Here is an 11,131-nt window from a genome sequence, read left to right as displayed (position 1 = left end):
TGTTGACTTGCTTTATTGTGATATTCATATGATCACGGGAGTCTGGAACTGACCCACAATATCTCAGAAGTATGCCTGCATATATTTGTGAAATTGTGTGGTCCCCACCCTTTCCCAGCCATGCCCTCTGTGCTCATACAGGATTCATGAAGACTGGACCAATTTTGCTCACCATTGTATAATAAGCACTTACTACATACAGTATCTGACTCACACTAGGGACTTGCCGATGTGAGTTTGTCCCTTACCATCATTCTCCACAACACAGCAGAAATGGCCTCCAACAAATGCAGCTGATCTGTTTTTGCTGACTCAAGAGCTTGTAATGACTTCTGTCTAAAGGTTAAAAATATGAATTATGCAGTAGTAGGGAATACAAGATTCTTTACAACCTGACCTGAGGATTTTTATTACTGTTAAATATATTTACTAAACATCTACTACATACCAAGCACTGTGTGGTCCCTAGGAATTTATCAGTAGACAAAACAAAGATTTTGCCCTTTGATGGGTAGGGGCATTACAACAAAGTAATTTTCACAGTGTGATAGAAGGCAATATGTGCTGTGATAAGAAGGAAAAGTGGGGGGCACCTGGGTGGCTCAGTTGAGTGTCTGATTGGGCTTGGGTCATAATCTCATGTTTGTGAGTTCAAGCCCTGTATGGGGCTCTCTGCTTCAGAATAAAGCCTGCTTTGGATCCTCTGTTCCTCTCTCTGTCTGCCCTTCCCCTGCTCTCTCTCTCAAAAACAAATAAACAATAAAAGAGAAGAAGAAAAAGTTGGATAGGATGCCAGTGAAGGGGATTGTCAAGGGGTTAGTGGAAGTTTACAACTTTAAACAGGATGGTCAGCATAGGCCTAATTTAGGGGACTTTTAAGCAAAACTTGAAAAAAATGAAAGACTTCATTTTTTCAGCAGAAAAAAAGTGGCTTTCAGCAGTGTGAAAACTCTAATGAAGGAGCATGCCTGACATGTTTGGGGAATACCATGAAGGTCAGTGTGGCTGGAGCAGAGTGAAGGTGTAGGTCAAGTATAAAATAGGACCAGAAAAATTCAAGCCATACAGGCAGTCATCATGATGACTCATACTTTTTTTCTTCTAATTTTGAGAGTGGATTTGAACAAAAATTTGTTCAAATCAGACAGCACTAAAGCATAAGTGGTTAGGAGTGCTCCCAACTTAGACGCTTACTTTGAAGAGCATGGAGAGCCATTTCAGAACACCGAGGATGTAAATGCTGTATTCTTGCCTAAGTTTTAAATACATTCCTCTAAGCTGCTCTGCTGAGAGGAGAGGGTAGGGGCATGAGCTCGGCACTGCAGTAATCTAGGTGGCTTGGGTCATGGTGGTAGGTGCGGAGATATGCCCAGAGCCTGCTCATTCCTCAGCATTTCAGCTTGCCCGTGTACCAGGGTAGGGTGGAGTTTGGTGAGTGGGATGAAGCCCTCAGGCAAAGAATGCAGATTGCTGCACATGGGATGTAGCCTAAGAGGTAAGGCGTAAGGAGTATGCACAAGGCATCAAAGCAGCCTCAGCTACAGTGAGTACTCTGACATCAAGGAAAGGAAGCATGTCCTGGGCAAATGGCACGGTGGATGGACGAGGCAGTCTAGAAGGACTGCTGGGCAACACCGAGGGCTCCAGTAAGCTCATAGGCATGAAGGTAAGGCCTGATGATGTGGTTACGGGCTGTGCCACCATCTAGTTCCGCTGGATGGGTGAGGCACGGAGTGGGTGGAGAATGATGGAATATGCAAGGTGGGGAGAATTATGACAAGTGACTGGGGAACTTCACCTGAGTGAGATGAGGAGAGGTTGTAGCAGGAAGATGAGGGAGAATGAAAGGTGATAGGGCCAGTGGGTAAGAAAGTCCTCAGAAGTTGTAGTAGAGTAAGGGAACAAAAAGAGTGAACTAGGGAGACAGTGAGTGTTGGTTGGGTTGGGATGCATGAAATTGAGGTTAGGGAGGAGGGGAGATTACTGATGAAGTTCTAGGTTATGGCCATGAGAATGAGAAGCTGAGGCAAGGTGGAGGATCAGATCACTGGCAGAGAGGAGCTTCTGGAACTGAGAAGCCTGTTTCCTATTTCAGAGCACTGGAATTTCCAAGAATGAACATTTTCTGGTGTTGCAGACAGTGGCAATGAGTCAGGTGCTAAAATCACCAAGAAGCAAAAGGAAGTATCCTGGGGGTTAGTGGTAGAGTAGACGGCGACATAGTTTGTAGACTTTAGACCCAGAGATAGCATATCAGTGGGCTTAATTACTTACCATTTTTCTCCATCCAAACTCCTACTACTAAAAAACAAAAACAAAAACCATCTTTTGAGAGTTTACTATGTACTACTACTGGGCAAAGTACTTTACAGGAATTAACTCAGTTTTCATAACAATCCCAGGCAACATGGATTATGGTCATCTTGGTCTTGCTCTTAAGGAAAGTGAAGAAAGAAGTTAGGTAACTTCCCAGTATCACACAATTGGTAAGTAGGTAAGCGAGGGTACAAATCCAGGCACGGGCTCCACTGAGATTTCTACTCTAGTCACTACACTTCAGTGTTCTTCTCAACCAAGACTAGGACCTTGGCAAGCAGTGCTCTCAGAGCAAGTCTTAGGTTGGATAATATGTGCCAAGTCAAAGTTGATGTCCTCTCGGACAGGGTCCATGGACCAGCATCACGAGGAGCTCAATAGAAATGCAAATTCTCACACTCCACACCAGACCCCAAGAATTAGAATCTCGGGGATGGGACTCAGGAATATTTTAACAAAGCCCTGTAGGTGGTTTTTATGCATTCTAAAACTTGAGAAGCCCTGTGAGAACCTTCTCCAGTCTAATATCTTGAGTATGAACATGAAATATAATATTATATTCAAAGAATTGTTACATGACTTCATTTGTCATTTTAACTCTTTCCTAGGATCTAATCTGATTCACATTTTTTAAATAAATAAAACATTGCATCCTTCTATACAGTTAGACTTTTCATCCACCTTGTGCTATTGATGAGGACTGAATACAGAAAAGAAGAGAGCATGTAAAGCAGGTGATGGGCTCAATCTTAGACTTGTTGAATGGGAGACATGTTCAGAGCTTCAGGGTCATTACTTAGGAAACGGTTGGCTAGAGGGGCCCCAAGCTGGGAGTATAGTTGTCTCTGGGGAGACAGACTTGGCAACCATCAGCACACACTTGTTGAGACTGTGATTGTAGATATGATCATCTATGGAGAAACTGGAGAGCAAGAAGAGAAAAAAAGATGAAAGACAACTGAGTAGGGAACATAAATATTTGGGAGGTGGGCCAAGAGGAAGGACACTCTGAACATCAGAGGGAAATGATATCAGCCAAAGGAGAAAGAGAAGAGAGTGCTGTTCTAGAACACAAGAGAGTTTCAGTGAAGAAGGGTTAAATCCCAGTAAAGAGAATCACAGAAAGATCAAGTAGGATAAGAGCCAAAAATAGCAATTCAAAGGTCACTGTTGGTAAGTTTGACAAAAAATGAGGGCAGAAAACCCTGTGAGAAGCTGAGAAGTTAGTGAGAGATGAGGCACTAGAGACACATCACTAGCAGTATCTCAGGGACTTTGGTGTTGAAGGGAAGAAGGTGGGCAGAGTGGTAGTTTAAGAAATAGGATGAAGAGAAATATTTTTTAATAAAAAATAAGCTTTAAAATGGCTGTAGTCTGGACAGAAGACAGAAGAGGGATAAATTAAAGGCATAAAAACAGAAGACTTATGTGATTAGGTGAATTTTTTTGAGACTTTTGACATTTATAGCATTTTTTTGGTGTTAGACCCATAAGAAATGTTTGACGGATATGTTTACTGAATGAATGAAATAATTATTGGGATGTAGCACCTCACAGACTGAAAAGGGACAGCTCTTTATTGAGGAAGTTTCAAGTTCCCTTCAAGATCTGTTCACATCTCCTGCCATTGCCCATCATTTCCCTCTTACCACCCCAGGTCAAGAACTCCTCACCATTCCCAAAACGTGTCATGCTGTCACTGTCTCTTTGCACAATGACTCGATGGTTTTGCATCAGGTTTACCTCAGTCTGAAGTACCCTTTCACCTACTCATCCTTCAAGAGTCCTCTCTAATACCATGAGGCCTCTTTTCTGTAAGCCCGAATTGATTGCCGCCTCCTAAGGACCATTACAACCTTGTGTTCTTAGGTTTTACGGACACTACACAAATTCTTTGCCATCACATTGTTTACCTGTCGGAATTTTCCTCATTAGACTGGAAACAAGCTTTGGACTTGCCTATAACCAACTCCTTGGGTAATGCAGGTCACACAGTGGGCATCAAAGACTGATGACTGAAGGCATGAGTGAAAGAAAGTTGAATAATAGTTTTCCAAAACTGTATGTGTTTTTCAATGAAGCTCAGTAAAAATCAGCCCATTGGTTCATGTCAGGAAGAAAAGAGGAACTTTTGAAGACATTGAAACATCAAAGCCTAGAGCAAGCAGAATTATGGTCACTCTGTTAAAGTTATAAAAGGTTTTGATTGGCCCGACTTAACATGGGCACATTGACAGAGCAAAGCCACAGTCCTACAACTCTCAGACACGGAAATGCATGGGGGCACCTGGGTGGCTCAGTCAGTTGAACATCTGACTTCGCTCAGGTCATAATCTCATGGTTCATGAGTTTGAGACCCACATCGGTCTCTGTGCTGACAGCTCAAAGCCTGGAGCTTGCTTCGGATTCTGTGTCTCCCTCTCTCTCTGCTCCTCCATTGCTTGCACTCTTTCTGTTGCTCAAAATAAATAAAGATTAAAAAAAATAAATAGAAATGCATGGCTTGGGTAATGCACAGATAGAACAATTGGAATTTTCATAAATGTATTTACTAATCAAAGAACCCTTCAAGGATGCTGGGTCTCTCCTCAGTTCTAGAAAATGACATTAGTCAGTCATGGTAAGTTCCATTGAATAATGGAACTTTCCTCCAGTGGTTGGTTTATGAAAAATGAAGCCACAGAATTCTGGCCAATGAGGCATAAGAGAAGTGTCTTGGAAGAGTTTTTCTCATCCTTTTTCATTGTTCTTAGTACAGAATGCTTCACAAATTTTGCACGTCACCCTCAGAGTCCATGCTAATCTTCTCTGTATTGTTCCAGTTTTAATACATGTGCTGCTGAAGCAAGCATTAATTTTTCTCTTTCTTAACAAGGGTCCATGAAAGGGGCTTCTTTTCCTATATTCTTATACATGTATCAAGCTGTGATGCCTGGAGTTATTGTAGCCATATTGTGACCAGGAGGTGACAAGCCTGAGGAGAATAGCCAATGTAGTGAAAATGGCAGACAAGAAAAGTAGAAAGATCAGGATCCCTGTTGACAATGAGCCACGGAATTAACCCACCCTACAATGGCCCTACCTCTAGACTTCTTTTTTTTTTTTTTACTTCTTTTTTAAATATAAGGCAACAAATAAAGTTCCTATCCTTATGTAAGCCTGTTGAACATTATCCTCTACAATCTTCAGCCAATGCATCCTGAGAGATGCAACTGATTACCAGATTTAAAGACCAGTTTTTCTAACATTATAGGTTACTTTAATCTCATACTTTACTATGATTCTCAGGCTGCTGTTAAAATATGTTGTAAATCTGCTATCAATTTTTAAAAAATGAAAATGCCCAGACAAATAAGCAATCACACCAAGTGCAAAACTTCTTTATACAACATATGTTTATTTTTTAAAAATAAACTCACTTGAATATTTGATTCCATTAATATTACCTCTCAAAAATGCCCACCAGCTTTTATAGATTCCAGATTCCAGACCCTGCTTATTCTCATGATTGATGAAAGAGGATTTCCTAGCACTCTTGCTTTGTGCAGAAAATAAGCTGAAGACATTTCCATGTCAACTTTCGTTTTGAAATATGTTCCAGGAAGAATATGGCAAGCTTCTTGGGTTATTCTGATTTGCATAGATTTAAGACCAATTGTAGAAGAGCACATTTAATAATCCAAACTTATTTATGACTTCAAGAATAATGGCAATGAGAATAATGATTTGGATTTTAGTGAACATGTACTGAAATATTGTAACATGCTGGGGGTTTCCAGAGCAGCAGTATAATGTAATGATTAAGAATAAGGGCTTTGGTCACAAGCAGATGTGGACTGTGGCCTTGAAAGGTATTTGGGCATTTTCTTGGGAGGAAAACCAAAATAGGTGTACATGTTCCTATTCTCATTCCAAGGGTCAATGTCAGAGTCCTCAGGAAGGTGAGTAATTGGGGCCTCCTTTCCTTTTACCCTGAGTTTCTATGTTGAGGACCCTATGTTAGTGAGGGCTCCTTGCCTCACATCCTATTTCTCTCGAGGTGAGTGATTTACCTGAACTTGAGAGATGAAGTAGATCATGGTTGACCCAGCCTCTTCCAACCTTCTTTTGGTTGGACGTCTGCCCTCCAAGTTTAGTGGGGCCAATAGCACAGCAGCAGGACCTGTTATGGTGGATAAGTCTGTATGATTCAGCCTAGCTTTTGTTAGTAATCAAGCTGACATCTTAATCTTTCCATATCTGACTTCTAGATCACTGTTGAAAGATGATCTGAACTCCTAGAAGCAGGGAGCTGCTATGCCAGAGACTCGGTGAGACACCATTTGGCCCTGCTGCTTTGTTGCACACTACATGGTGGAGGGAGGGACATAAATCTTTCCTGTATAGAAAATCCCTTGTTCCAGTCTCTTTTAGCCAAAAATTCTCATACATCCTGACACCTAGAAGCCCTGCTTTTCTGTTCATTAGGCAGGATCAGAAAACAGGAACGGCCAACCTCCTCAAGTTCCTACTAGGTAAGGAGCTTCTCAGGACTGTTTGAAATGGAGTGACATTGACATGTGAAAGCCAGGGGGAGTTCTCCAGAGTCCTCATGGTACCAAGTGCAGCTAGTTCTGCCAGTTTTCCTACAGCTGCACAGGTGTAGGGGTTGTTTCATGGAGCCTTCCACAAGCGGCGATGTCAGGGCCCTGACCTTGGTGACTGTAACGGTAGGGACATTCATAAGCAGGCAAAAAAAGGAAAATATGTAAAAGAACTATTGATGAACACATATTAAACACTCCTGTCATATCTGCAAGTGGTGGGGGCAGAAATTTCAGGAAGTGAGTGTAGGTACTATGCAGGTTGAGAGCTAGAATTAGTGCATGTTAGGTTATTGTTAGTGTGAGCTCAGTTTGATTCATGGGGTGGTGGAGAAAGAGGAAAAATGAATTGTAGTAAAAATCGTCAGGCTGAGGTTTTGGTGTCCTAATTCTGTGTATGCATTTGATCTGGGGACCTTATTATGAGTTTTTGTGCTGAGATTTGAACATAGCGAACTTTAAATGATAGCACTAGAGCATCAGGAACTGTGCCTCTGGCCTGCAGCTGAGTCTTGTCGAAGGAATTGTTTGGATCCTGGACCTTGAGAATGGTTCTCACCCAGTCCCTGGGGCTCAGGCTGCCATACTTTTTGTACAGGAAGCCAGGTTTCCCAAAGTTGGGAGCATACATGCTATCATATCCACCAAGACAAGTGTCCTCATATCTACCGCCATGCACCATCATCAGCTGGAGGGAGGGCGGTTATAAGCTACGGTTCAAGAGACTTACAATCTGGAGGAGTAGATGTGCATAAACCAGCATATCCAGTAGTATTTACGTAGGTGCGTATGGGGTACAAACAGGAGGTCAGGGATGGTAAAGGTGTCTCAGAGAAGAGAATGAGTCTATGGTCTAGGCATAACTGAGAATTGTATGCCTTTTCACTTTCAAAACTGTATGTATTTGGATGATCAATTGTATGGCAACCCTCGTCTAAGAAAGGATGATATAGTCCTCCTGAAACCTGGGAACAAACCCATCAGTGGCAACGTAGGGGTGAAGCTTATTAGTGCAAAAGTAACTATTTGTGAGTTACCTGCAGTCTGGACCTGTGGCTTACTTTCTGTGCCAGGCATCGATGTGTGTGTGTGTGTGTGTGTGTGTGTGTGTGTGTGTGTGTGTGATGGAGAGACAGCATGACAATTCAATGACTATGCAAATTGAACGAAGGTCATCAATTAACTAAATTACTAAAATAACTAAAAGTGTTAAATAACTAAAGTAATTTTCTTTTTAAAAAAAAACATTCTGAATGGCGATAGGCTTTGTCAGGAGGTTTTCAGATACACTAAGGGGGGAAAAAGTGATTTTACAAATAACCTTGAAAGACAATTGGTCTTTAAAAAAAACCCCGTGGGCCCCTGCTGTCCTCATTCACTACAGGATAATGACATGAGGACTCGTTTGATGAAAACCTCCAAGAAGCTTCTGGGAAAAAGATGTGGTGTAAGCTCAAAGTCGTGGTGCTCTGATCCCAGTATGGAAGGAACTTAAGGAAGAAAATGCAAGACTTATTTGCACATTGTAGGTGGGTTGGGAGATGATGCTTACGAGAAAAAGAAACAGCCATGTTTGTAGCTTTCTGTAGCTCATCTCTAATAATAACACCCCTCACATTTTAGGTTTTTAAGTTACAGTCCATTCATGCTCAGAGAGGAGATTGGTAACACAGATGCTGCCCCCTTTCCTGAGGCATCTACTAAGAGACGTTAACCTTGTATAGGACAGGCGTTGGGCCCACAGGTGGAGTATCTATTTTGTGTGGTTTTAGCAGCCCCAGAAGACCACTAAGTCTTTCAAGGAATTCTTTCATTAGAGAAGAATTTCACACTATACAGGAACAGGTAATTGAACTAAAATACAAATAGCTAGTAGACAAGCTAGCATTGTAACTCAGAGGATTTCAAATGATTATAAAATGAGCACACCCAACTTTAAAGTGAATAGGTTTTAATTAGTTTAAAGCAGGAGAATGCAAAGGTATTGAAAAAAATCTATGAAAGAGGAGATTGAGGAAAGGAAGTAGGTGTTTTATTTTCCAATTTTGCTTAGAATTAGTTTTGTGTGTTGTTTTTCCAAAGTATTGCCTCCAACTATTCTGGGAAAGATAATGTGGCAAATGAAGACAGTCATTTGTATCATTGTTTTATTGAGCAAAAGTATTTCTAACTAAAGTATTAATGGTTTACTAAAGCGTTGCACCTTAAACTTTAAGGGGGGAACTGGGTATACGTGTCTTGCATGAACTGCTATCTATCATGTTTCCTTATTTGCTCTAAGAGGCTTCAATTCCACTCAGCTTATGTTACTACCAACTCACATATAACTTTTTCTTAAAGTTTATTTATTTATTTATGAGAGAGAGACCATGCATGAGAAGGAGAGGGGCAGAGAGAGGGAAAGAGAGAATCCCAAGCAGGCTCCATGCTGTCAGCACAGAACCTAACTAGGAACTCCATCTCACGAATTGTGAGATCATGGCCTGAGCTGAAATCAAGAGTCAGTTGCTCAACCAACTGATCCATACAGGTGCCCCTCTATTCTTTTTGAGTGTGTAACATTTTTTTTTGACAAAAAGAAATATATGATCTCAAATTCTGTATGAAAGAACAGCATAGATTTAGAAAAATAATAGAAAATTAAAAAAATTAAAATCCAAATTTTCTTGAAAAGATGTCTATCTTTATTAAGAGGTGTGTTTCATTTTTTATAAAGAAACTATGACTAATAAAATATAAGTGGATTTTTCTCTAGGGAGGCAGTTGAAAATTCTAGAAATTTATTTCTGCAGTTAATTTCTTACCTCAAATTATTATTACACACTTGGCTATTGAGTCTTTGCATTTCAATCAACGAGGATTTACTTTTCTTTAGAGAAAAGCTAAGACACTTTACTGGCCCAATAACCTTCCCACGACATTCTCCTACACAAAATATTGTAGATAAAAGAGCTTCAACTGACTGAAACCTATCTGTAGCTCATTCAGAACTGAAAATGAGGAGATTAACATGTTCCTTATTCATGAAACAAGGGAAAAGGCAAAGCCAGAAATTTATGTGTTCAGTATAAATTCCCTTTACTTATTTTCAATTCCATTTCTTTTAAAAAATATTTTTAGCATTTATTTATTTTTGAGAGAGAAAAACAGAGCATGAATGGGGGAGGAGCAGAGAAAGAGGGAGACACAGAATCTGAAGCAGGCTTCAGGCTCTGAGCTGTCAGCACAGGACTCAAACTCACTCGAACTCATGCACTGCGAGATCATGACCTGAGCCTAAGTCAGATGCTCAACCGACTGAGCCACCCAGGAATCCCTTCAATTCCGTTTCTATAGATAGAACATGAATAATTTCCTTACATATAGCTTTTAAAACAATCCACTATAAATATTAGTAGTGTATGTTCTCTGTTTGTGTTCATAAATCTGAATTAAGAGGGTGAAGATGACTTCTACCTTTTGTATACGAATAGAGTTTGCAAGACAATATAAAGAATATGTTTGACATGCCCCCAGAAATGTTTTTCCCTGGCTTGCTAGCACAAATAAGGGTGCTCGTAGTTGGGGCAGAGCCTGGCTCACTGCTCACCAAACTCATTTCTTCTTCTTGGGAAAATAAGAATGTGTGCAAGCCAATAAATGGTGGTTGTGACTCACATGGGGCTAGTTAAATTTAAATTACTTGTAATTAAGTAAAATTTAAAAATCAATTCTTTAGTGGTACTAGCCAGATTTCAAGTGCTCCAGAGCCACACATGGTGGATGTCTACCATTTTGTACCAGGCATAAACAGAATATTTGTAACATTGCAGAAACTGCTGGGCAACCCTGAGCTAGATTCCATTTCTGTCTCCTTTCTAGTTATTGAGCTCTAGTCAATGAAATGTGATAAGTGATGTGTACCTGACCTTCAAAACTCCTAATCAATTTATTCACTGTCTTTCCCTTCTATGGCAAATTCGGAGTCATGTATTGCAAATAGAAGATCCACATTTATTAAGAGCCTTAGTGAGTGACAGAGGTCAATAAGACATCACAGATGACCTTGACTCAGTGTTCAGCAAACATCAGATTAAGCAAATGGTGTTTCACCTATTACTTCAGATGACCCCTAAGCAGGTGTCATCAAGTTGAGAGAAACATGGGGTTGGGGGTACAAAGGGAAAAAAATCAAGAATATTACCTCTAGGAAGATATTTGGGAATTTTTCTACTCAAAAATAGATGAAAAAG

General features: G+C 40.5%; 1 long non-coding RNA gene and 1 pseudogene across 2 annotated transcripts in view; one reads left to right on the top strand and one right to left on the bottom strand.

The window, feature by feature from the left end:
* The first annotated feature begins 2,409 nt into the window (after positions 1–2,409).
* The window catches only part of LOC115305509, a 69,316-nt gene continuing 60,594 nt past the window's right edge, over positions 2,410–11,131 (top strand). For both annotated transcript variants that reach the window (XR_003914819.1, XR_003914818.1), the window contains exons 1-2: positions 2,410–2,486; positions 6,567–6,626. This is a non-coding gene — a long non-coding RNA (uncharacterized LOC115305509). The remainder of the gene's footprint in view (positions 2,487–6,566; positions 6,627–11,131) is intronic.
* Positions 5,065–5,164, bottom strand: LOC115305825 (annotated as a pseudogene).

Source organism: Suricata suricatta, chromosome 10 (genome assembly GCF_006229205.1).
Source record: "Suricata suricatta isolate VVHF042 chromosome 10, meerkat_22Aug2017_6uvM2_HiC, whole genome shotgun sequence".
NCBI lineage: Eukaryota > Metazoa > Chordata > Mammalia > Carnivora > Herpestidae > Suricata > Suricata suricatta.
This window is presented reverse-complemented; position numbering and strand designations above follow the sequence as displayed.